This window comes from Pogona vitticeps, chromosome 2 (genome assembly GCF_051106095.1).
Source record: "Pogona vitticeps strain Pit_001003342236 chromosome 2, PviZW2.1, whole genome shotgun sequence".
Lineage (NCBI taxonomy): Eukaryota > Metazoa > Chordata > Lepidosauria > Squamata > Agamidae > Pogona > Pogona vitticeps.
In genome coordinates this window covers 225,925,543-225,948,713 of record NC_135784.1, presented here as the reverse complement: position 1 = coordinate 225,948,713, position 23,171 = coordinate 225,925,543, and the positions used below count along the sequence as shown (strand labels likewise).

At 45.3% G+C, this 23,171-nt stretch overlaps 1 long non-coding RNA gene across 1 annotated transcript in view; it reads right to left on the bottom strand.

The window, feature by feature from the left end:
• Positions 1 to 23,171, bottom strand: part of LOC140704838 (uncharacterized) — an 89,058-nt gene that overhangs the window by 57,806 nt on the left and 8,081 nt on the right. The window contains exon 2 of the long non-coding RNA XR_012084301.2: positions 11,283 to 11,355. This is a non-coding gene — a long non-coding RNA (uncharacterized LOC140704838). The remainder of the gene's footprint in view (positions 1 to 11,282; positions 11,356 to 23,171) is intronic.

The window sequence follows — 23,171 nt, the reverse complement described above, 5'->3', positions numbered from 1 at the left end:
TTGACCGTCAGTATCGGGGGCTGCGGGACACTTGTTCTCAGGTGACCCTGTGCCATCCAGATATTATTCCTAGGGAGTATGTGATCCCAAATGAGAGCATGAAGGTGGCAGGGATTGAGGGGCAGATAATCTCACTGCCAGTCGCGGAGGTACCTGTCAACTTTCAAGGCTGGAGGGGAGTTTGGCGGCTAGCGATTTCATCGACTCTGCCAGCAGCCGTGCTCGTGGGAAATGACCTGGCTGAACATGTGAAACGGGTGCTAGTGATTACACGCTCACAAGCCACCACGGGGACAGTTCAGGGGGGTAATGATGAGCCAGAGACGGAAGCAGGTGGGGGGAGTTCAGAAGCTGTGGTGGAAACCTTGACCACAGACAGCCGATTTGGACAAGAGCAAAAGGCAGACGCCACTCTCCAGAAGTGTTTTGAACAGGTGACTGACGCCCAGCTAACACCTGAAACCCCAGTGAGATTTCTGGAGAAAAAGGGGGTTTTATATAGAGAGACCCTGAGGAATATCTCAAAAGGGGGAGATGGGATCAGAAGTCAGCTAGTGGTACCTGAAAAGTATCGCCCCATGATCTTACAAAGGGGGCACTCTGACATGTTTGCTGCACACTTAGGGGTGAACAAAACACAGCAGAGAATCACACAGAATTTTTACTGGCCTGACATAGGGAAGCAGATCAGGGAGTTCTGTAAACAATGTGATGTGTGTCAAAGGCAGGGGAATAACCGCGACAGGACCAAAGCAAAGTTGTGCCCTTTGCCTGTGATTGACACTCCGTTCAAATGCATAGGGGTGGATATTGTGGGACCTTTGCCCAAGGCCACAAAGAGGGGGAACAGGTTCATTCTCACCATTGTGGACCATGCCACGAGGTACCCTGAAGCCATACCCTTGACTAACATTGAAACTAACACAGTGGCGGATGCCTTGGTGGGGTATATGTCCAGGATGGGATTTGCCTCAGAAATAATCACAGATTTGGGCGCATCGTTCACATCAAAGCTCATGAAACGCTTATGGCAAATCTGTGGAATTAAGCACAAGGAAACCACTGCCTATCATCCTGAAAGTAATGGGTTAACTGAGAAGTTCAATGGGACTCTAATGCGCATGATTAGGGCTTACTTGGCAGAGAATCCAAACAATTGGGACCAGAAGCTGCAATCCCTTTTGTTTGCTTATCGATCAGTGCCACAAGCCAGTACCGGGTTCAGTCCATTTGAACTTTTATTTGGGAGGAGGGTGAAAGGGCCCCTTGATTTGAGCAAACAAAATTGGGAGCAGATCACCCAGGATGACCCACAAGACGTTGTGACATATATAGACTCTTTAAGGATTGACCTAAAGAGAAACCTAGAGCTAGCAGCAGAGACCCTGCAAGCTCAAAAGGTCAGAAAGAAAGCCTGGTGTGTCCAGAGAGCCGGGGAGAGGCGCTTTGACCCAGGGGAGGAAGTGCTTTGGCCTAGGCTCTGCAAAGAGAGCAAACTGCAGCTGGGTATCCCAGAAAGAAAATACTTGGGTCACATGGTAGGGGGAGGAGTGATAAAACCCCTGGAGGCCAAAATAGAAGCTGTTCGTGATTGGCCTAGACCCAACACCAAGAAAAAAGTCAAATCATTTCTTGGGTTGGTGGGCTACTACAGAAAGTTCATCCCAAGGTTTAGCGAGATTGCGGCTCCGCTGACCGATCTGACGAGGAAGAAGACTGATGACAGCATCCCGTGGACCAGCTACTGTGAGGCGGCGTTCCAGAGGTTGAAGGAGGCGCTCGTCCAGTATCCAGTGCTGAGTGCTCCAGACTTCGACCGGGAGTTCATCATCTACACCGATGCGTCTAACAGCGGGGTAGGAGCAGTTCTGTGCCAGGAGGATGAGAATGGTGACCAGCATCCAGTGTCCTACCTGAGTAGGAAACTTCAAAAAGGTGAGAGACATTTGGCAGCCGTGGAGAAGGAGTGTTTGGCAATAGTCTACGCGATCCAGAAGGCCAAGCCTTACATCTGGGGAAGACATTTTGTTCTGTGCACTGACCATTCACCACTGCAATGGTTAAAGACAATGAAAACCCACAATAGCAAACTTATGAGGTGGGCTTTAAACCTACAGGACTATGACTTTGAAGTGAAGGTGGTCAGAGGGTCAGTGAACTGTGTTGCTGACGCCTTGTCAAGAAGACCTGAAGAATGAAGACGGCGAAAGAACATGGACTATGTGTATATAATGATGACAAAAAGTTAAATGTACCTGTTTTTTGAATTTGGTTTGTATGAATAAAGGTAAATTGATGTAATGTATATGGTAAATGTTTAAATGCTTAATTGATATGGTTAACTTAGAATGTAAGTATAAGTAAGCATGGTATTATATGTATAACTGTTGTTGTGTGTTTTATCCAGGTTGTTTTTTTGGGAAAAAGCACCTTAGCTTTCCCCCTACAAAACAACTTATAAAGAGGGGAGGTGTTACATACAGCACTGATGTTACCTGTCTGTCATGGGTTTGGAGGGAAAGTTCCATCCTATGGGGAGTGGAAGGCGGGACATCAGGAGGAGGGGCTGTACTGTATATATATGTGAAGCCTGTGTGGTGAGGAGGAGACGCTGAGAGCAGACGAAGCAGCAGCTGGGAAGAAGAAGCTGGTGTGGGAGTCTGTGTGTCAGACAGGGTACTACTGTGTGTCAGAGTACCAACCTGATAGGTTCAGGTGTCTGTTGGTTAGCCAGAACTGATAGGTTCAGGGTCTGTGCTTCAAGTTAAGGGTTCTGTGTGAACCAAACTGTATGCATGTATGAATGAGAATAAGCCACGTTACTTTATCTTATTCACCTGATTATTTTATTTTCCCTGTGTGTTGTATTTAAATAAACCTTATTCTTTTTATGGTTTGAAAATCCATCCCTGGTCTGTGTGACTTCTTATAGGGAATGGTTGGTGGCAGCTTAGTTAACGTGTGGCAGATCCCAGTAGGTCTGGGTTTGTCACAAAGCCGTCTGTAAGTCAAGGGTCCACTGTATACTGACAAAACAATTCTTGAAGATGGGATTGAATAACATTTTGGGGGATTTTTCTTTTATACAAATGGCTTTTTAGAACTGTTTTGTTTTTTTAAAAATGGAAGGGTTATAGTGCTTGCACAGCATTAATGGGTAATTATTGTTTTTTTAAAAAATGCAGATTACAGAAGTGGCTATGTATGCCTGTTGATAGGCGAAAGTATTCCCAATGTTGCTAGATGTTAATGCCTTTGCTTGATGTGTGATGGTATGTAGAATCCAAAAAGTGGTGAAAAGCAAGGTGTGATTTGACAGTCTACATCCACCATTGTGGTCCAAGCTGTGGGCCCCCAAAATATTATAGTTGTGATATTAGTTACCCAGAATCCTAATATGTTTGTTTATACATGTCTGGTCCTGCTGCCCGTGCATGGATGCATGCATTAGAATTTACACCAGAAACTGCAATCCAACAACAATGATATAATGTTTCCAGTCATTCACGTAGAGATGTACACTCCAATGAGCGTTCTGATGCACGTTATCCTTTCTGTTTACATGCCAGTGTATTTATACATCCAGAGTTTGTTAGCTGTCTTCCCCTCGCCCCCCATAGGTAATAAATGAGTAGAGTTAGACATGGGCCGCAATGGCACATACCAGATACTGTGAAGGGAATTTGCAGTGATTTGTTTCTGCACACGACAGAATCCCTGGTGTGGTTTTTTAAAGTGTGCATTGACACGGTGTGCTTCTATTGCCAGTTGGTCAGTGCTGGGAGGTTTCCCAGCTACGGACAGTGCTGGGGTCAGGGCTCAATATGTGAGAAAAACAGATCTGCCAGAGCTGACCTTGAGGCAAGAAAAATATCACTGCCCAGCCAGTGCTGGGAGGCTTTGCAGCTGCCTTGGCATTGGCTGGCTGGCAGCATTGTTTTTACCAGGGATGCAGCTCCAGTGACTCCGTTTATGTCACATGTCAAGTGAGCGAGCTGCTGCCTCAAGCGTGGTGCTTCCAGTAGCAGTGGCCGGCCAGGGACTGCTCCATATCCTGCTTTAAGGTGAGGACGTGCAGTAAAGCAGGATGTCTAAAACTGGTGGTTTCATACCTGTTTCCAGATAACAGCAGCAAAAAGCTTACAATGGGTTATCTGAAATATGTTGGTGAAATAGCTACGTAGCTATGTTGAAAAAAGTGGAAAAGGCACTTGATTGCATCATGCTTTTGTTGGTTGTTTCAGAACTGCCTTCAGTCTTGAAAAAAATGAGGTTAATGTAAGCTTTTGGCCATCCCTGCTAACCAAATCAAAGGCCTTTGTGAGATCTATGAAGGCCACAATGACTGGCTGTTGTTGTTCCCTACATTTCTCCTGCAACTGTCTGAGGGAGAAGACCATGTCAGTGGTGGATCTATTAGCTTGAAATCCACACTGTGATTCTGGATAGACTCTGTCTGCAAGCACCTGGAGTCTCTTCAGCACAAGACGGCCAAGCAGCTTCCCTACAACACTAAGAAGAAAGATGCCACGGTAGTTATTGCAGTCACCCCGTCTTCTTTTTTATTTGATGTGGTAGGTGGCATGTATTTTGCACTTAAATCAGCACTGGTCACCTGTGGACTTTCCAATGTTGTTGGATGGCAAATCTAGTCACTGTCCACTACTAGCCATGCTGAGTAGGGCAGATGAGGACCATAGTTCCACAGCATCAAAAAGGTGACCCATTGGTCATCCCTCTTTGAAGACTGACTAGATCACCACCAACTATGTCCATTCTGCCATTCCCAGTTACCTGAGGAGCCCTCCACCTCCAACCATGAGTACCATGCATTGATCAGACTTATTAAGAGAAGTAATTGGGCAGAACAAAGTAGCATCTTAACAGTGAATTTGTTTGCTTTTGCATCTGGCTGTTAATATTGCAAGAAATCAAGCAGCTAAGCCCCGTCACACTGCCTTGGAGGGAGGGAACCCCTTAATGTCATTTTAATGAAGATCCTTGTATGACTAAATTATTTCAGAGTCGCTGAGCAGTTATTATCTTCTTGAGTTTTTAGTGATCCCCCACCGGGTAAATGTTCTCTTATATTATGTTTCAGCCCAATGTTTCTGCAATGCTGTTGTGGGGCTTTTATAGTTATAAATGGTTTTCATTGCGTTGAACAATAAGAGACTAGCTGAGCAAAGCAGCAGGACCAGGGCTTAGCAACTTACTGTAGTCACCCATAGGGAACCTCTAATTTATGAAATGACTGAGAGATGCTTGTTTGTGTGCGGGTTGCTTTTGCTTCAACAAGCACTAGCCATTCTTTCTTTTTTAAAAATTTTGGTATCTTTATGTTTCCCTTTTCATCTATGACATATAGTGGCCAGTGGGTTGAATTCAAGAAATTCTGGTTCTAGCCACCATGACTGGGCCATTAAACTTACTGTTCTAACCAATACCAAAACATGGAGCTCACTGCTTTGGGACCAGTCCCTCTTTCTTGACCTGCCTACTAGAGATGGGCTAGAACCACCAGTTCAGTGGTTTGTGCCAGTTCATTAACTGGCCAAACAGGTGTTCAGTGTTTCAAAGCCCCACCTCCTCCGTCAGGCCCCCAGTCTGAGGCGGTCCCTGGAGGAGGCAGGACAGGGCAGCCTGGCTGCTGCCTCCAAGTGGGCACCTGCTGGAGGAGGCAGGGGTTTGAAGCACTAAACACCTGTTTGGCGAATAAACAAACCAGCACGAACCATGTCCACCCCTACTACCTACCTCACAGGGTTGTTGTTAGAACAAAATATGGAAAAGGAGAGCCACATCCACTGCCTTAGGCTCACCAAAGGAATGGGTAACTACTACTGTTCAGCAACTCCTCGGTCCTAGGTTTAAAACTCTGCAGTGGATCTCCTGACTTCCTTTGATGTTAAATTGCTCCACCACACTCTGAACACTTTTGCCAGCCACACATTTTTACTGTTGTTAGGTTGGATTCTTTGCCACTGGTGCTGCTTAGCTCCTTCCCTATAGCTTAACACTTTACTTCCCCTTTCCCTTCATCCCTGTCCTTCTTCAACAGATCAGAAGTTACATGTGGGAAGAGAAAATGTCTTCCATTCAGCCTGCAGAGTACAGACTAAGTAGTAAGGTAATCCAAAACCGTGGGTACTTCTCTGGGTCTGAATATAAGGGAAAAACATATTACCTTACTTTTTAGGGCTGAAGCTAAAATAACAACAACAAAACAAAGTCAATTCTGAAACCTCATTTAGTCACACTGAAAGGGGACATTTCTAAATCTTTATTCTAGAGATACAGTAGGAACTGGAAGATTGTGGGTTTAGTGGAACACATGACAATGGTGGGTCCATGTTGTAAAATATAGTATGGCCAATACAAGCAGCATTTCTGGCCCTGGCCCTCGTTACATGGCCCATAGTGCCTTCTTGTTGGATGATGCCATTTCAAGCTGTACAATTTTTTAGAATCAGTGGTGGAGTTGGAAGGCATTGTGGAGGAATATAAAGGAATGTCCTCGTCTGGTGAGAGGACAGCTTTTAAAATTAGAGAACAAAACTGCTGATGATGCTATTTGCCCATTTAGCTCCTTCTCTGTGTAGAAGTTCTCCTCACCTAAAAAAAAATGTCTCTCATGAAAAAGTCCCAGACAGCAGCATTTATCTTTTGCTTCTTCTTCTTTTTAACTGATAAATCATTCTCTTACGAAGGGCATGTGTAGCCCTTTTAAGTCTGTTATTAAGCATGAATTTAATGGGAACTCCCCCAGCATCCAGACAACATTTTTCTTATCTTGGTATACACATTTCCCCCCCCTCCTGGCATTGTGTACCTTTTTACCCCTCCCCAACTCCTTGGTTTATATTGTTTTGATTTGTAGCAGTGGCAAAGTTTACTCTTTCCTTCTTAGTCTGACATTTTCCTCCCTCCCTCCCTCTCTTAAATTTTAAAGGAGACTAGTGTTACCCTGCCTGAGTCCAAAGGGGAAAGGATGAGATAAGCAGTATGGAGCTTTCCCAGTTAAGAATAAAACAGTGGAAATAAGAGAATGCAAAGGAAGAGATACGGGACCTTTGATGCTTTCAGGGAGAGATCCCTGTGTGCCTGTGTTTTTTAGATTAATCTGGTGGAGGGGAGAGGAAAGATGTGTATTTGTGGCAGTGTCTCTCTCCATTCTCCACACCTCCTTCTCTTTTGCTGTCTCTAAAATTGTCCGCTCCGCCATGGCGCTGTGCTGCTGTGGCGGGGACACTTTGCCCTCCTGCTCTGAAAGTGGCATCGCAATGGTGACGCCGCTTTCAGATGGGGAGGGGGAACAGAGCTGTTAAAAAGCCTCCATCCAGTTCAGCCTCTTTTGCCAGTAGAGCCAGCAGTCCCTCCCTCCCATCCTTGGTTTAAGAGTGAGATTAGCTGGTTGCCTTTGGAGCCCCGGATGGGAATTTTTGGCCCGCATCCTGATTGGCCTAAGATTATGGGTGCGTTTTCATCCATCCCATTCTTAACTATAGAGTGCGGTATTATAAATGTCCATGTAAATATTGTTTAGTTAATGTCATTACCAGTCACAGCTTCGGGTCATGCTATGGAAAAAGTAGGGGTGAGTTCATGCTGGCATGGGGTGCCAAAAATTAGGACATCTCGTTGGTAGGTCGAGCCTATCAGCTATCAGGTGAGGTAGTGTCTTATATTGAAGGACCTCCTTGCCAGCTGCCCTTTTAGGGTCATGAGGCTCGATGGGATGAGCTAGTTGGGAGGTACCATTTCACGGAGCAACTAGAGGTGTGCTGTTCAGTGGACAGCATGATTCAGTAACAGGAACTCGCCCTGCTCTAGGAAGTGTCCAGAGATCTAGGATTATCCAGACATTAAAGAATATTGCACTACGGTAGCCCCCCTTGTATTTTTTGGGATACAATTTGAATAGTTAATAAAGTTGTGGCCCAAGTTATAACCCAACAATCTGTGTCTTGCCTCGTTATTTCCATGCCTAGCCATGAGTTGCCTGTGGATTTCCAAGGAAGGAGAGAGGGATGCAAGGCACACTCTGAAGACAAGCTGAGGATTCTGAAGCTGTTCTCCCAAACAGATCAGACTGATGTCTCTCTTGCCTTCCAGAGATGGGACCTCTATAGGCAGTTTTGGCTCTGGAAGTGATGGTAATGAGGAAGAGGAAGAAAGTCCCTCTTTCCTTTCTCTCTGATCAATGCTGTTCTGTTCTGAAATCTTTAATGGCACTTACAAACTACAACAACACAAGCAAAATAGGAGAAGTAAAATTACACAAATTTCACAAATTAAGAGCGAGAAGCAGGGGACAATTTCAGAATTGCAAATAAGAAACCTGCAACAGCAGTGGTCTGATCAATGCAAAGTGAAGGTGGATGCTGACACCAACCTTCCAAAGCTATTTGCTGAGACCCCTGGCTTTTCTCTCTCTTCACAATGGGCAGAAATAAAAATGGCCTCACCTTCCCTCTCTTCCTGTTCATCCGGCTGACCCTTAAAGGTGTCAAAAGTCAGAATGATCTTCTCACTCCTCCCCAGCAGCCTCTCAGTGAAGTGGCAGGCAACATCTGCTAGCACTGGCACTTCCTTACCTTCTGTTGTTGGGCATCTGCAGATTTGACACAGCTGCAGAACATGGTATTATTTCCTGTGACTTCCTTAGAAGACTGATTAGAGAGCTTTTCAAATAATAATGCTATATGCTATGTAATTTGTTAGCTAGACCAACAGACAGACAACTTCTAGGCACACATAACTGCTTCACTGGTTTCTGGTGTTTCCAGGCACAGTTCAAAGTGCTGGATGTGATATATAAAGCACTATAGGACTTGGGTCCATGTTATCTGACTGACCATAACCTCCCAAAGAAGCTGCCTGGGCTTTAAGCTCTGCCCACCACCTTAAGAGGCTTGTGAGGACAGAAAAGAAGACTACCTCTGTAGTTTTGTTCACAGCCCTTGGAACTTTCTGCCAAAGGAAGTTAGGATGGCCCACCCCCAACCCTCAACTGTCCTTCCAGCAGGTGGCAAAAGCCTTTTCATTCAGGCAGGTCTTCAGGAGTTGACTGCCTGTTAAGGGCATGGATTTTAATTAAATGGTATGCTGCTTTCCCTTAATTCTTAATGCAAATTATCATCAGCATTTTAACAAAGCTGTTTTAATTTTAATGGTGCTTTAAAACTTAAGTAATTGGACTGTATTTTAATATTTATAATTTAGTAGCCAAAATCTTCCTGGAGGAGCTGTTATAAATGGTGATGATGCCATGCATGTTAATCTTTCATTTAATGTTTCTACTCTTCCCCCTTCCCCAAGTTCCAAGACTCCTTAGGGATTTCTTGCAACCTGGGGAGGACTTTGAGAGCCTTGGTATGGGAGGATGCCCTTAATATCTAAAAATCACCACTGCCAGTCATTGATATGTGCAGAAGTAAAACTATTGAATAATTTTTGTCCCTGTTGTGTCCTCTATTTGAAAACCCTCAATATATTGCCTTGCCTCCCCCATTGTCCCTTTGTTCACAGGGTAGCAACAATGTGAGCTGAACAGGTTCCTATTCCCATGTGAGGTCTATGCAAGATCTAAGAACTTGGGAGAAAAGGTTTTTCAATCAATGTGGAGCCTGCATGCAAGCAAGATCCTTCTTTTCTGTATAGAAGCACAGAATCATAGAATTCAGTTGGAAAGGGGCTATAAGAGCATTGAGTCCAACTCTCTGCTCAATGCAGAAATTCAATTCAAAGCAGATCTGACAGATGATTGTCCAATTTTCTCTTGAATGACTGCAGTGTTGGAGCACTCGCCACCTCCTGAGGTAGTTAGTTCCATTGTCATACTGCTCTAACAGTAGTTTTTCCTAATATTTAGGCTACCTCTGGCTTCCTGTAACTTGAGCCCATTATTATGTGTCCTGCACTCTGGAATTATCAAGAACAGATTGTTCCTCTCCTCTGTATGACTACCTCTCATGTACATGAAAACTGCTATCAGATCCCCCCTCAGTCTTCTTTTCTCGAGGCTAAACATGTCCAGTCCCTTCAGTCTTTCCTCATAGGACTTGGTTTCTAATCCACTGATCATCCTTGTTGCCCTCCTCTGAACTTGCACCAGTTTGTTGACATTCTTCTTAAAGTGTGGTGTCCAGAATTGGAAACAGTACTCTAGATGAGGCCTAACCAGTGCTGAATACAGGGGGACTAGTATCTCATGGGAGTTGGAGACTATAATTATGTTGATAATTATGTTGAATTTGCATTTGCCCTTTTTTTTGGCAGCTTTAGACACATTGCTGCTCAGGTGAGCAGAGCAGCAACAGAGGGGCAAGGATGGCCTGTCCTGCCTAATTGCATTGCTGATTCCCAATTAGAGAATAATAGAGGTATTGCCTTTAACATACACCACTGGCAAAAAACCATAGATATATATGCTCTGTTCCACTGAAAACTATTTTTTCTGGCGTCATTTCTAATTAGTTGAGATAATTATCACTATGAGTAAGCACAGTGTTGTAAACAACCTCCTTTTGGAGTCTCTGTGAACAGTTTCTGTGAGCTATAGAGCATTCCAGTTAGTCATGCTAATGTTATGAATATTTTTTGCACATCGAGGTATTTATAGATTCCACTTTCAAGCAGAATCTATAAACTTTGTAGAAGCTTAAACTTTGCCGCACGCCAGCAAATCAAAGCAACCTGCTATGACGTTCCGCTTTTATCTGTTGGGTGTTTTCTTTTGGCATATGTGAAAAAGAGAGGGGAAGTAGGTCTGGTGTGTGAATACATGAAGACTGATTAACTCTTATCGACACTGGTGATCTCACCAATTTACTCCTTGCTACTTACTAATGAGGAGTTCATATGATGTGCCACAGCCTATGATGATGGTAATGAGTACTAATCTAATTATATGCCCCCAATTGACTTTGTATCATACTACCTCAAAGGCAGTCATCTAAAGACACAGAGTTGGGAAGGAGGAGGAGTAAGTGGAGTGGAGTGCATCCATCAGTCACAAGAGACAAGAACCTTGCCTAGTAATATGTTTGGTCTGATTCCACTTTGGAGTAAATGGCAGAGTCTGGTGCTAAGTCCAGCACGCAGCAATGAGTTAAACACAGAGATTTATTCCATCCTGAGACAAGCTACGTTCAATATTGGTTTTTTCGAATTCTTTTTTTTAAGTGTTCTATCAATCACGCATATATTTCAAAAAGGCATTCTAATTATAAAAATCCATGTTTCAGTTATTCCAGCCAACCGTGTCTAAATGAACCTACTTTAAGTCTGATTTCACCAGCTGGATTAATTTCAGACACTCTGTCTCCATTCTTTGGTTTCCTTTATTGATTCCTGAAAAAAAGAGAGAGAATGATATTTGATTAGAATGAAAGTGTATACCCCAGCCAATTTTGATATTTTCATTTGCAAGTAGCTTCATGTAATGCCCTGATCCTTTGATCTAATAATGAAAATGTGTCAGTATATTCTCATTACAAAAGCAAAAGAAGGCAATCCAGGGCTCTTGGGGACAGTCGGTCTGAAACGCATGAATTTAAAATCATTACGCTCTACTCCTGGTGGCTGCTAACTCATGTACTATGCAACTTCTTTAGTTCTTTAACTATAAAAAACCTAAGTAGTTGAAGACAATAGAGATAGCAGACATTCGATGCATTATAGAGTCAATTTTTTTTTTTAAAAAAAAAGACACAAATTTGAATGTAATGTTAGTAACAATGCTATGGCTTACTGATCCGTAGTCTCTTTTTGTCCTATAATAGATCACTTCACATGTTGCATGAGGAATTTCTGCATTCAAAGGTTACATATTTTCCTACCCGAATACATGTACAGAGAGTATGTTCTGTGTGCAATATATGTATACCATTTGTTTTTAAAAGAAGTTTTGAAGATCACCTTGGAAACTAAGGTGTTAAGTCAGAAACTGATCCATCTAGGCCATCATCATCTAAAGGGCTGTCCACAATGACTCTTTTCGTGCGGACTGGTGCAGCATACCCAGTGGTAGTTGAATTGGGAGAGGGAGTGATATGCCATATCACCTTCAAGCAACCCTTCAGCCCCTACCTCCTTTGTACACAGAGACAGACAGCCTGCCTGCCTGCTTGCCTGCCCCCACCTCTCTCACACACACATGGAGAGAGAGGTGGGGGCACATCAATTCTTGCCATACTCATTCCTCACACCAGCCATAGTACCAAGTTTCTGAAATGTCTGCTGGAAGTATGTTCCTCTCTCTCTCTCTCTTATTTCAAGGAACAAAACTTCACCACTGGCTGACTGCCTCTCAGCTGATTAGCACCACTGTCTCTCAGATGATCAGCCCCCCTAATTATGTGAGCTAAATGAGTCATGCCAAACATAATGCACGCCCTACCACTGCACCAGAAAGGTGTGTGGCAGTTCTTAAAGGGGAAGGAAGGCTCAGTCTAAGTAGAAAGACATGCAGATGCAGTCTTTTTTAAGACCCAATCTGTGCCACCCACAATGCATATGCTATATCTATATCCCAGTGTGGACAGGATTTAAATCAGCATTCACCAAATCTGTGTCCACAAGATGTGTTGGGTTACAGCATCATTACCCCCCTACTAAAGACACGAGACAAATATGTGGAATAAACATGGGCCACACTTTATTTAAATAATCATTAATTCCTCTGATAAAAAGGGGGGTCCTGCGGTAGTGAGGAATCAGGTTCTGCAGAGGGGTCTCAATGGACCCTTAACCAAGATAATGGGCAAGTCTCGAGCCCCAAGTTCCCGAGGCCGTGAAGACAGCGAGAACCCGGCTGGCCCAAATTTGACCACCCCTAGACCTCAAGCCTCATTGTTGACTGTTGGTCCAGGAGCAGCCCCAGCGCATCTTCCCCCCCAAAGCACTGTAACTGCACGATCTGCAGCACTGGGAGATCAGATGTGCCATGTGTTACCTATGATTGCTATGGGACTCACTGAAACCTGTTCTATCCGCACTACCCACCTGTGGGACCAATTAGCTAACCAATATGCCTATCCCTATCAGCGTGGGATAGGCGAAAAATCCCCGCTTCCAACAGCCAATCAGGATGCGGGTCAAAAATTCCTATCTGGCCCCAAAAAGGCAACCAGTATAACTCACACTAGTTAATAAAGGGCGGATGGGTGAGGTGCAAGAAAAGAAGAGGACCAGGAGAGGGAGGAGCCTCCCTTAAGTAACCCACTCCTCCTCATCCTTCCAAAGATGATCTCACAAGGTAAGTACGTCTCACCCTATCCAGGGAGGAGGATAATGGTGTCCCACACTGGCAAAGGAGGCTCGCCAGTGGAACGAACATTTGCAGCCAGGATAGGACTCCAGGCATTCCTAGGCCATATCTATTTGGCAAAGCCAGGGGAGCTTTCTCAGCCAAAATACCATTCATTAGATGAGAGCTTGTGTCTCCTAGAGTTAATAAATAATCAGCTCATTTCTATAGGTTGTGTAGAAATATGGAACTGCTTCTTACTGCAGATTGCAAAGAAGGAAATGACAGCAGCTGCATAACTAATATGATATTAAAATGACCTGTCTTTATTTGCATTTGCTGTCTTGATTTGCATTTGGACATCGCTAGTGGTGGCCCCTGTTACATACAGCACTGATGTTACCTGTCTGTCATGGGTTTGGAGGGAAAGTTCCATCCTATGGGGAGTGGAAGGCGGGACATCAGGAGGAGGGGCTGTACTGTATATATGTGTGAAGCCTGTGTGGAGAAGCTGGGAGGAAAAGCTGAGAGAAGAAGCTTGAGTGGGAGTCTGTGTGTCAGACAGGGTACTACTGTGTGTCAGTCAGTACCAACCTGATAGGTTCAGGTGTCTGTATGGTTAGCCAGAACTGATAGGTTCAGGGTCTGTGCTTCAAGTTAAGGGTTCTGTGTGAACCAAACTGTGTGTATGTATGATTGAGACTAAGCCACGTTACTGTATCTTATTCACCTGATCATTTTATTTTCCCTGTGTGTTGTTTAAATAAACCTTATTCTTTTATTTGTTAAAAATCCATCCCTGGTCTGTGTGACTTCTTATAGGGAATGGTTGGTGGCAGCTTAGTGAAACTGTGGCATATCCCAGTAGGTCTGGGTTTGTCACATTGATTGGTGTCCAGCGTGTGGGATACGACTGGTCCAGTTGTCCAGTGGTACAGCAAAGCCTTGGCAAGTGTGCCCAGAGCAAGGGGGGTCTAGTCAGGGACAATCTGAGAGCGCGTAGGTAATCTTCTAGGTGTGCCTCACGGGGAGGTGCGCTAGTAGAAGAACGTGTAACCTCAGATTGGGGACTAGATTAGGGAGCTCTGAGGCAGCCTGTTTTGGCGGGAAAAAAGCTGAGGCAAAACTGTAAAGTAGAAGTGATTTAGCCTGCCTGCTGCGAGGCCTAGCAGAGGGGGGTAGACTCTGGCTCGCAACTGTTGCAAGTTAGTGCTGAAGAACAGCAGCAATCTATAGAAAGCTGGTTCTGAGGCAAAAGAGAAGAAAAAAAAGTGGTCGCTTTATTTTGAGGCTTGACTTTTGAAAGCAGCCTGTTCTGGGGGGGGGGGATTATGCCCTTGACTCGAAGCCAAATGGCAGAAATGGGTGAAGTGAAAGACCCCCAGGTTGACCAAGGTTCTGAGGATGAATTTGGCTCAGTGCAGGGTGACAGCACGGGAGAACAGAACCCAGAACTCAGGAAAATACTCCTAGCCCAACAGCATGAACTGAGGGTGAGGGAAATGGAGGAAAGATTAGTGAGAGAACTGTTACATACAGCACTGATGTTACCTGTCTGTCATGGGTTTGGAGGGAAAGTTCCATCCTATGGGGAGTGGAAGGCGGGACATCAGGAGGAGGGGCTGTACTGTATATATATGTGGAGCGTGTGTGGAGAAGTTTAGACGCTGGGATGTGAAGAAGCAGCAGCTGGGAAGAAGAAGCTGGTGTGGGAGTCTGTGTGTCAGACAGGGTACTACTGTGTGTCAGAGTACCAACCTGATAGGTTCAGGTGTCTGTTGGTTAGCCAGAACTGATAGGTTCAGGGTCTGTGCTTCAAGTTAAGGGTTCTGTGTGAACCAAACTGTGTGTATGTATGAGTGAAACTAAGCCACGTTACTATATCTTATTCACCTGATCATTTTATTTTGCCTGTGTGTTGTTTTAAATAAACCTTGTTCTTTATTTGTTAAAAATCCATCCCTGGTCTGTGTGACTTCTTATAGGGAATGGTTGGTGGCAGCTTAGTTAACGTGTGGCAGGTCCCAGTAGGTCTGGGTTTGTCACATTGATTGGTGTCCAGCGTGTGGGATACGACTGGTCCAGTTGTCCAGCGGTCCAGCAAAGCCTTGGCAAGTGTGCCCAGAGCAAGGGGGGTCTAGTCAGGGACAATCTGAGAGCACGTAGGTAATCTTCTAGGTGTACCTCACGGGGGGGTGCACTAGTAGAAGAACGTGTAACCTCAGATTGGGGGCTAGATTAGGGAGCTCTGAGGCAGCCTGTTTTTGGCGGGAAAAAAGCTGAGGCAAAACTGTGAAATAGCAGTGAGCTAGCTTGTCTGCTGAGAGGCCCAGCAGAGGGGGGTAGACTCTAGCTCGCAACTGTTGCAAGTAGTGCTGAAGGACAGCAGCAATCTATAGAGAAAGCTGGTTCTGAGGCAAAAAAAAAAAAAGTGGTCGCTTTATTTTGAGGCTTGACTTTTTAAAGCAGCCTGTTCTGAGGGGGGGGATTATGCCCTTGACTCGAAGCCAAATGGCAGAAATGGGTGAAGTGAAAGACCCCCAGGGTGACCAAGGTTCTGAGGATGAATTTGGCTCAGTGCAGGGTGACAGCACAGGAGAGCAGAACCCAGAACTCAGAAAATTGCTCATAGTCCAACAGCATGAACTGAGGATGAGGCAATTTGAAATGGAGGAAAGGGAAAGAGAAGAAAGATTAGAGAGACAGAGAATGGAAATGGAGAGGGAGAGAGAGAAAATTGCTCTGGAAAAAGAAAGAATGGCGTTTGAATTAAGAAAATTGGAAATGATGAACCAGAACAATAATAACAATAGGGATTCTGAGGGAGGCCAATTGTCTAAAGCTGACCAGAAGAAATTCCCTGTGTACCACAAGGGAGATTGTCCTGAGGTGTTCTTTTCCTTAGTGGAAAGAGCGTTTGTGGACTTCTCAGTGAGGGAAACTGAGAAGATGACCATCATGCGATCTTTAATCAGTGGTAGCCTGGCTGAGGTTTATTCAGAGATGCCACAGGAACTGATGAGAGATTTTGCAGAGTTTAAAAAACTGGTGTTTGCAAGACATGGGATAAATGCGGAACAGCTGAGGCAAAGATTCAGGTCCCTCACAAAGAAACCAGAGCAGACTTTTACCCAAGTGGGGGCCCAATTGGTGAGGCTGCTAGAGAAATGGCTATCTCAGGAGGGGACAGAGACCTTTCAGCAGCTCAAAGACTTGATAGCGCTGGAACAGTTCTATTCAGTCCTGCATGGGGAACTGAAATTCCAGGTGAGGGAAAGGAAACCTAAATCTGTGGCAGAAGCAGCCGAGATCGCAGATTTTATTTACCAGATCAGAAAGCCCTTAGGTGAGGGGAAATCTGTAGGTAAACCCAAAGAAACCTACAGCAAGTACTCTCAGGGACCAGGGAAAAGCCAGCAAGGGGGAGGGGCCCATGGTGAAGGGAAGCCCTCAGACATGAAACCAAGACCTCAGATTTTGGAGGGAAAACCAAAACAAGATGAGAAAGACTCAAAATACACCAGAAAATGTTATTTCTGTCAGGGAAAGGGCCATCTAATCTCAGAGTGTGAGAAATTAAAGCAGCTAAAAGGAATTGTGCCTCAGGATTCGAGTGGAACCAAGCCAAAAGCTGTGTTCTGTGTCCAGAAAGAGCAAGGCTCATTGTCACTGAGGGAGCCTGTTGCCCTGGCTACTCAATCTGGAACAGTTACATCTGCTGATCAGGCTGAGGAAAATGGTCCTCTTGTAGAGGTCAGGCGCTGCCTACTGGTGAGAACAGATTCTCAGTTGTTTGAGACAGCAGGGGTGGACGTAGGAATACTTGACCGTCAGTATAGGGGGCTGCGGGACACTTGTTCCCAGGTGACCCTGTGCCATCCAGATATTATTCCTAGGGAGTATGTAATCCCAAATGAGAGCATGAAGGTGGCAGGGATTGAGGGGCAGGCGATCTCACTGCCGGTAGCGGAGGTACCTGTGAACTTTCAAGGCTGGAGGGGAGTTTGGCGGCTAGCGATTTCATCGACTCTGCCAGCAGCCGTGCTCGTGGGAAATGACCTGGCTGAACATGTGAAACGGGTGCTAGTGATTACACGTTCACAAGCCACCACGGGGACAGTTCAGGGGGGTAATGATGAGCCAGAGACGGAAGCAGGGGGGAGTTCAGAAGCTGTGGTGGAAACCTTAACCACAGACAGCAGATTTGGACAAGAGCAAAAGGCAGACGCCACTCTCCAAAAGTGTTTTGAGCAGGTGACTGACGCCCAGCTAACACCTGAAACCCCAGTGAGATTTCTAGAGAAAAAGGGGATTTTGTATAGAGAGACCCTGAGGAATATCTCAAAAGGGGGAGATGGGATCCGAAGTCAGCTAGTGGTACCTGAAAAGTATCGCCCCATGATCTTACAAAGGGGGCACTCTGACATGTTTGCTGCACACTTAGGGGTGAACAAAACACAGCAGAGAATCACACAGAATTTTTACTGGCCTGACATAGGGAAGCAGATCAGGGAGTTCTGTAAACAATGTGATGTGTGTCAAAGGCAGGGGAATAGCCGCGACAGGACCAAAGCAAAGTTGTGCCCTTTGCCTGTGATTGACACTCCGTTCAAATGCATAGGGGTGGATATTGTGGGACCTTTGCCCAAGGCCACAAAGAGGGGGAACAGGTTCATTCTCACCATTGTGGACCATGCCACGAGGTACCCTGAAGCCATTCCCTTGACTAACATTGAAACTAACACAGTGGCAGATGCCTTGGTGGGGTATATGTCCAGGATGGGATTTGCCTCAGAAATAATCACAGATTTGGGCGCATCGTTCACATCAAAGCTCATGAAACGCTTATGGCAAATCTGTGGAATTAAGCACAAGGAAACCACTGCCTATCATCCTGAAAGTAATGGGTTAACTGAGAAGTTCAATGGGACTCTAATGCGCATGATTAGGGCTTACTTGGCAGAGAATCCAGGCGGTTGGGACCAGAGGCTGCAATCCCTTTTGTTTGCTTATCGATCAGTGCCACAAGCCAGTACCCGGTTCAGTCCGTTTGAACTTTTATTTGGGAGAAGGGTGAAAGGGCCCCTTGATTTGATCAAACAAAATTGGGAGCAGATCACCCAGGATGACCCACAAGACGTTGCGACATATATAGGCACTTTAAGGAATGACTTAAAGAGAAACCTAGAGCTAGCAGCAGAGACCCTGCAAGCTCAAAAGGTCAGAAAGAAAACTTGGGATGACCAGGAAGGCAGGGAGAGGCACTTTAATCCAGGGGAGGAAGTGCTTTGGCCTAGGCTCTGCAAAGAGAACAAACTGCAGCTGGGTAGCCCAGAAATAAAAGACTGGGGTCACATGGTAGGGGGAGGAGTGATAAAACCCTTAGAGGCCAAAATAGAAGCCGTTCGTGATTGGCCTAGACCCAACACCAAGAAAAAAGTCAAATCATTTCTTGGGTTGGTGGGCTACTACAGAAAGTTCATCCCGAGGTTTAGCGAGATTGCGGCTCCGCTGACCGATCTGACGAGGAAGAAGACTGATGACAGCATCCCGTGGACCAGCGACTGTGAGGCGGCGTTCCAGAGGTTGAAGGAGGCGCTCGTCCAGTATCCAGTGCTGTGTGCTCCAGACTTCGACCGGGAGTTCATCATCTACACCGATGCGTCTAACAGCGGGGTAGGAGCAGTTCTTTGCCAGGAGGATGAGAATGGTGACCAGCATCCAGTGTCCTACCTGAGTAGGAAACTCCAAAAAGGTGAGAGACATTTGGCAACCGTGGAGAAGGAGTGTTTGGCCATAGTCTACGCGATCCAGAAGGCCAAGCCTTACATCTGGGGAAGACATTTTATTCTGTGCACTGACCATTCACCACTGCAATGGTTAAAGACAATGAAAACCCACAATAGCAAACTTATGAGGTGGGCTTTAAACCTACAAGACTATGACTTTGAAGTGAAGGTGGTCAGAGGGTCAGTGAACTGTGTTGCTGACGCCTTGTCAAGAAGACCTGAAGATTGAAGACGGCGAAAGAACATGTACTATGTATATATATATTGATGACAAAAAGTTAAATGTACCTGTTTTTTGAACTTGGTTTGTATGAATAAAGGTAAATTGATGTAATGTATATGGTAAATGTTTAAATGCCTAATTGATATGGTTGACTTAGAATGTAAGTATAAGTAAGTATGATATTGTATGTATAACTGTTGTTGTGTGTTTTAACCAGGTTGTTTTTTTGGGAAAAAGCACGTTAGCTTTCCCCCTACAAAACAACTTATAAAGAGGGGAGGTGTTACATACAGCACTGATGTTACCTGTCTGTCATGGGTTTGGAGGGAAAGTTCCATCCTATGGGGAGTGGAAGGCGGGACATCAGGAGGAGGGGCTGTACTGTATATATATGTGGAGCGTGTGTGGAGAAGTTTAGACGCTGGGATGTGAAGAAGCAGCAGCTGGGAAGAAGAAGCTGGTGTGGGAGTCTGTGTGTCAGACAGGGTACTACTGTGTGTCAGAGTACCAACCTGATAGGTTCAGGTGTCTGTTGGTTAGCCAGAACTGATAGGTTCAGGGTCTGTGCTTCAAGTTAAGGGTTCTGTGTGAACCAAACTGTGTGTATGTATGAGTGAAACTAAGCCACGTTACTATATCTTATTCACCTGATCATTTTATTTTGCCTGTGTGTTGTTTTAAATAAACCTTGTTCTTTATTTGTTAAAAATCCATCCCTGGTCTGTGTGACTTCTTATAGGGAATGGTTGGTGGCAGCTTAGTTAACGTGTGGCAGGTCCCAGTAGGTCTGGGTTTGTCACAAGAACCACAGGGAGATCTAAGAAAATTTAAGTTATCACTAGAACATGAATTCAGAATGAAAGAACTAGAGAAGGAGGAACAAATTGAACAGCTTAAAATAAGAGGAAAAGAAAGAGCTGAAATCAGTCAGGCAGAGGCAGATGCCAAGGAAAGGGGAATGGCCATGAGGATGAAAGAGATGGAACTGGAACACAGAATTAGAATGGCACAATTAAAATTAACATTCCTAAATAATAAAAATAACAATTTATCAGTTGAAGAAATTTCGGAAAGAGAAAAGTATGAGGCTCAGGCCAGACAAAGTGAGCAAGATCTTGAAAAATATAATCAGCAAAAAGACATTAAATTAAAAGAAATCAGAGATAAGACTGAAGAAAAAGTAAAAGAGATAAAAGCTAGGGCTGAGGAAGAAATTTTACAGATCAGGGCTGAGTTTGAGGCTAAGCGAAAGGAGCTGGATTTGAGAATAAAAGGGAAGAAATTGCAGCAAGGGGGAGGGGCCCATGGTGAAGGGAAGCCCTCAGACATGAAACCAAGACCTCAGATTTTGGAGGGAAAACCAAAACAAGATGAGAAAGACTCAAAATATAGCAGAAAATGTTATTTCTGTCAGGGAAAGGGCCATCTAATCTCAGAGTGTGAGAAATTAAAGCAGCTAAAAGGAATTGTGCCTCATGATTCGAGTGGAACCAAGCCAAAAGCTGTGTTCTGTGTCCAGAAAGAGCAAAGCTCCTTGTCACTGAGGGAGCCTGTTGCCATGGCTACTCAATCTGGAACAGTTACATCTGCTGATCAGGCTGAGGAAAATGGTCCTCTTCTGGAGGTCAAGCGCTGCTTGCTCGTGAGAACAGATTCTCAGTTGTTTGAAACAGCAGGGGTGGACGTAGGAATACTTGACCATCAGTATCGGGGGTTGAGGGACACTTGTTCCCAGGTGACCCTGTGCCATCCAGATATTATTCCTAGGGAATATATAATCCCAAATGAGAGCATGAAGGTGGCAGGGATTGAGGGGCAGGTGATCTCACTGCCAGTAGCGGAGGTACCTGTGAACTTTCAAGGCTGGAGGGGAGTTTGGCGGCTAGCGATTTCATCGACTCTGCCAGCAGCCGTGCTTGTGGGAAATGACCTGGCTGAACATGTGAAACGGGTGCTAGTGATTACACGTTCACAAGCCACCACGGGGACAGTTCAGGGGGGTAATGATGAGCCAGAGACGGAAGCAGAGGGGAGTTCAGAAGCTGTGGTGGAAACCTTAACCACAGACAGCAGATTTGGACAAGAGCAAAAGGCAGACGCCACTCTCCAAAAGTGTTTTGAGCAGGTGACTGACGCCCAGCTAACACCTGAAACCCCAGTGAGATTTCTAGAGAAAAAGGGGATTTTGTATAGAGAGACCCTGAGGAATATCTCAAAAGGGGGAGATGGGATCCGAAGTCAGCTAGTGGTACCTGAAAAGTATCGCCCCATGATCTTACAAAGGGGGCACTCTGACATGTTTGCTGCACACTTAGGGGTGAACAAAACACAGCAGAGAATCACACAGAATTTTTACTGGCCTGACATAGGGAAGCAGATCAGGGAGTTCTGTAAACAATGTGATGTGTGTCAAAGGCAGGGGAATAGCCGCGACAGGACCAAAGCAAAGTTGTACCCTTTGCCTGTGATTGACACTCCGTTCAAATGCATAGGGGTGGATATTGTGGGACCTTTGCCCAAGGCCACAAAGAGGGGGAACAGGTTCATTCTCACCATTGTGGACCATGCCACGAGGTACCCTGAAGCCATTCCCTTGACTAACATTGAAACTAACACAGTGGCAGATGCCTTGGTGGGGTATATGTCCAGGATGGGATTTGCCTCAGAAATAATCACAGATTTGGGCGCATCGTTCACATCGAAGCTCATGAAACGCTTATGGCAAATCTGTGGAATTAAGCACAAGGAAACCACTGCCTATCACCCTGAAAGTAATGGGTTAACTGAGAAGTTCAATGGGACTCTAATGCGCATGATTAGGGCTTACTTGGCAGAGAATCCAGGCGGTTGGGACCAGAGGCTGCAATCCCTTTTGTTTGCTTATCGATCAGTGCCACAAGCCAGTACCGGGTTCAGTCCGTTTGAACTTTTATTTGGGAGAAGGGTGAAAGGGCCCCTTGATTTGATCAAACAAGATTGGGAGCAGATCACCCAGGATGACCCACAAGACGTTGTGACATACATAGACTCTTTAAGGAATGACCTAAAGAGAAACCTAGAGCTAGCAGCAGAGACCCTGCAAGCTCAAAAGGTCAGAAAGAAAGCTTGGGATGACCAGGAAGGCAGGGAGAGGCACTTTAACCCAGGGGAGGAAGTGCTTTGGCCTAGGCCCTGCAAAGAGAACAAACTGCAGCTGGGTAGCCCAGAAATAAAATACTTGGGTCACATAGTAGGGGGAGGAGTGATAAAACCCCTCGAGGCCAAGATAGAAGCAGTTCGTGATTGGCCTAGACCCAACACCAAGAAAAAAGTCAAATCATTTCTTGGGTTGGTGGGCTACTACAGAAAGTTCATCCCGAGGTTTAGCGAGATTGCGGCTCCGCTGACCGATCTGACGCGGAAGAAGACTGATGACCGCATCCCGTGGACCAGCGACTGTGAGGAGGTGTTCCAGAGGTTGAAGCAGGCGCTCATCAACTATCCAGTGCTGCGTGCTCCAGACTTTGACCGGGAGTTCATCATCTACACCGATGCTTCTAACAGCGGGGTAGGAGCAGTTCTTTGCCAGGAGGATGAGAATGGTGACCAGCATCCAGTGTCCTACCTGAGTAGGAAACTCCAGAAAGGTGAGAGACATTTGGCAACCGTGGAAAAGGAGTGTCTGGCCATAGTCTACGCGATCCAGAAGGCCAAGCCTTACATCTGGGGAAGACATTTTATTCTGTGCACTGACCATTCACCACTGCAATGGTTAAAGACAATGAAAACCCACAATAGTAAACTTATGAGGTGGGCTTTAAATCTGCAAGACTATGACTTTGAAGTGAAGGTGGTCAGAGGGTCAGTGAACTGTGTTGCTGACGCCTTGTCAAGAAGACCTGAAGAATGAAGACGGCGAAAGAAACAT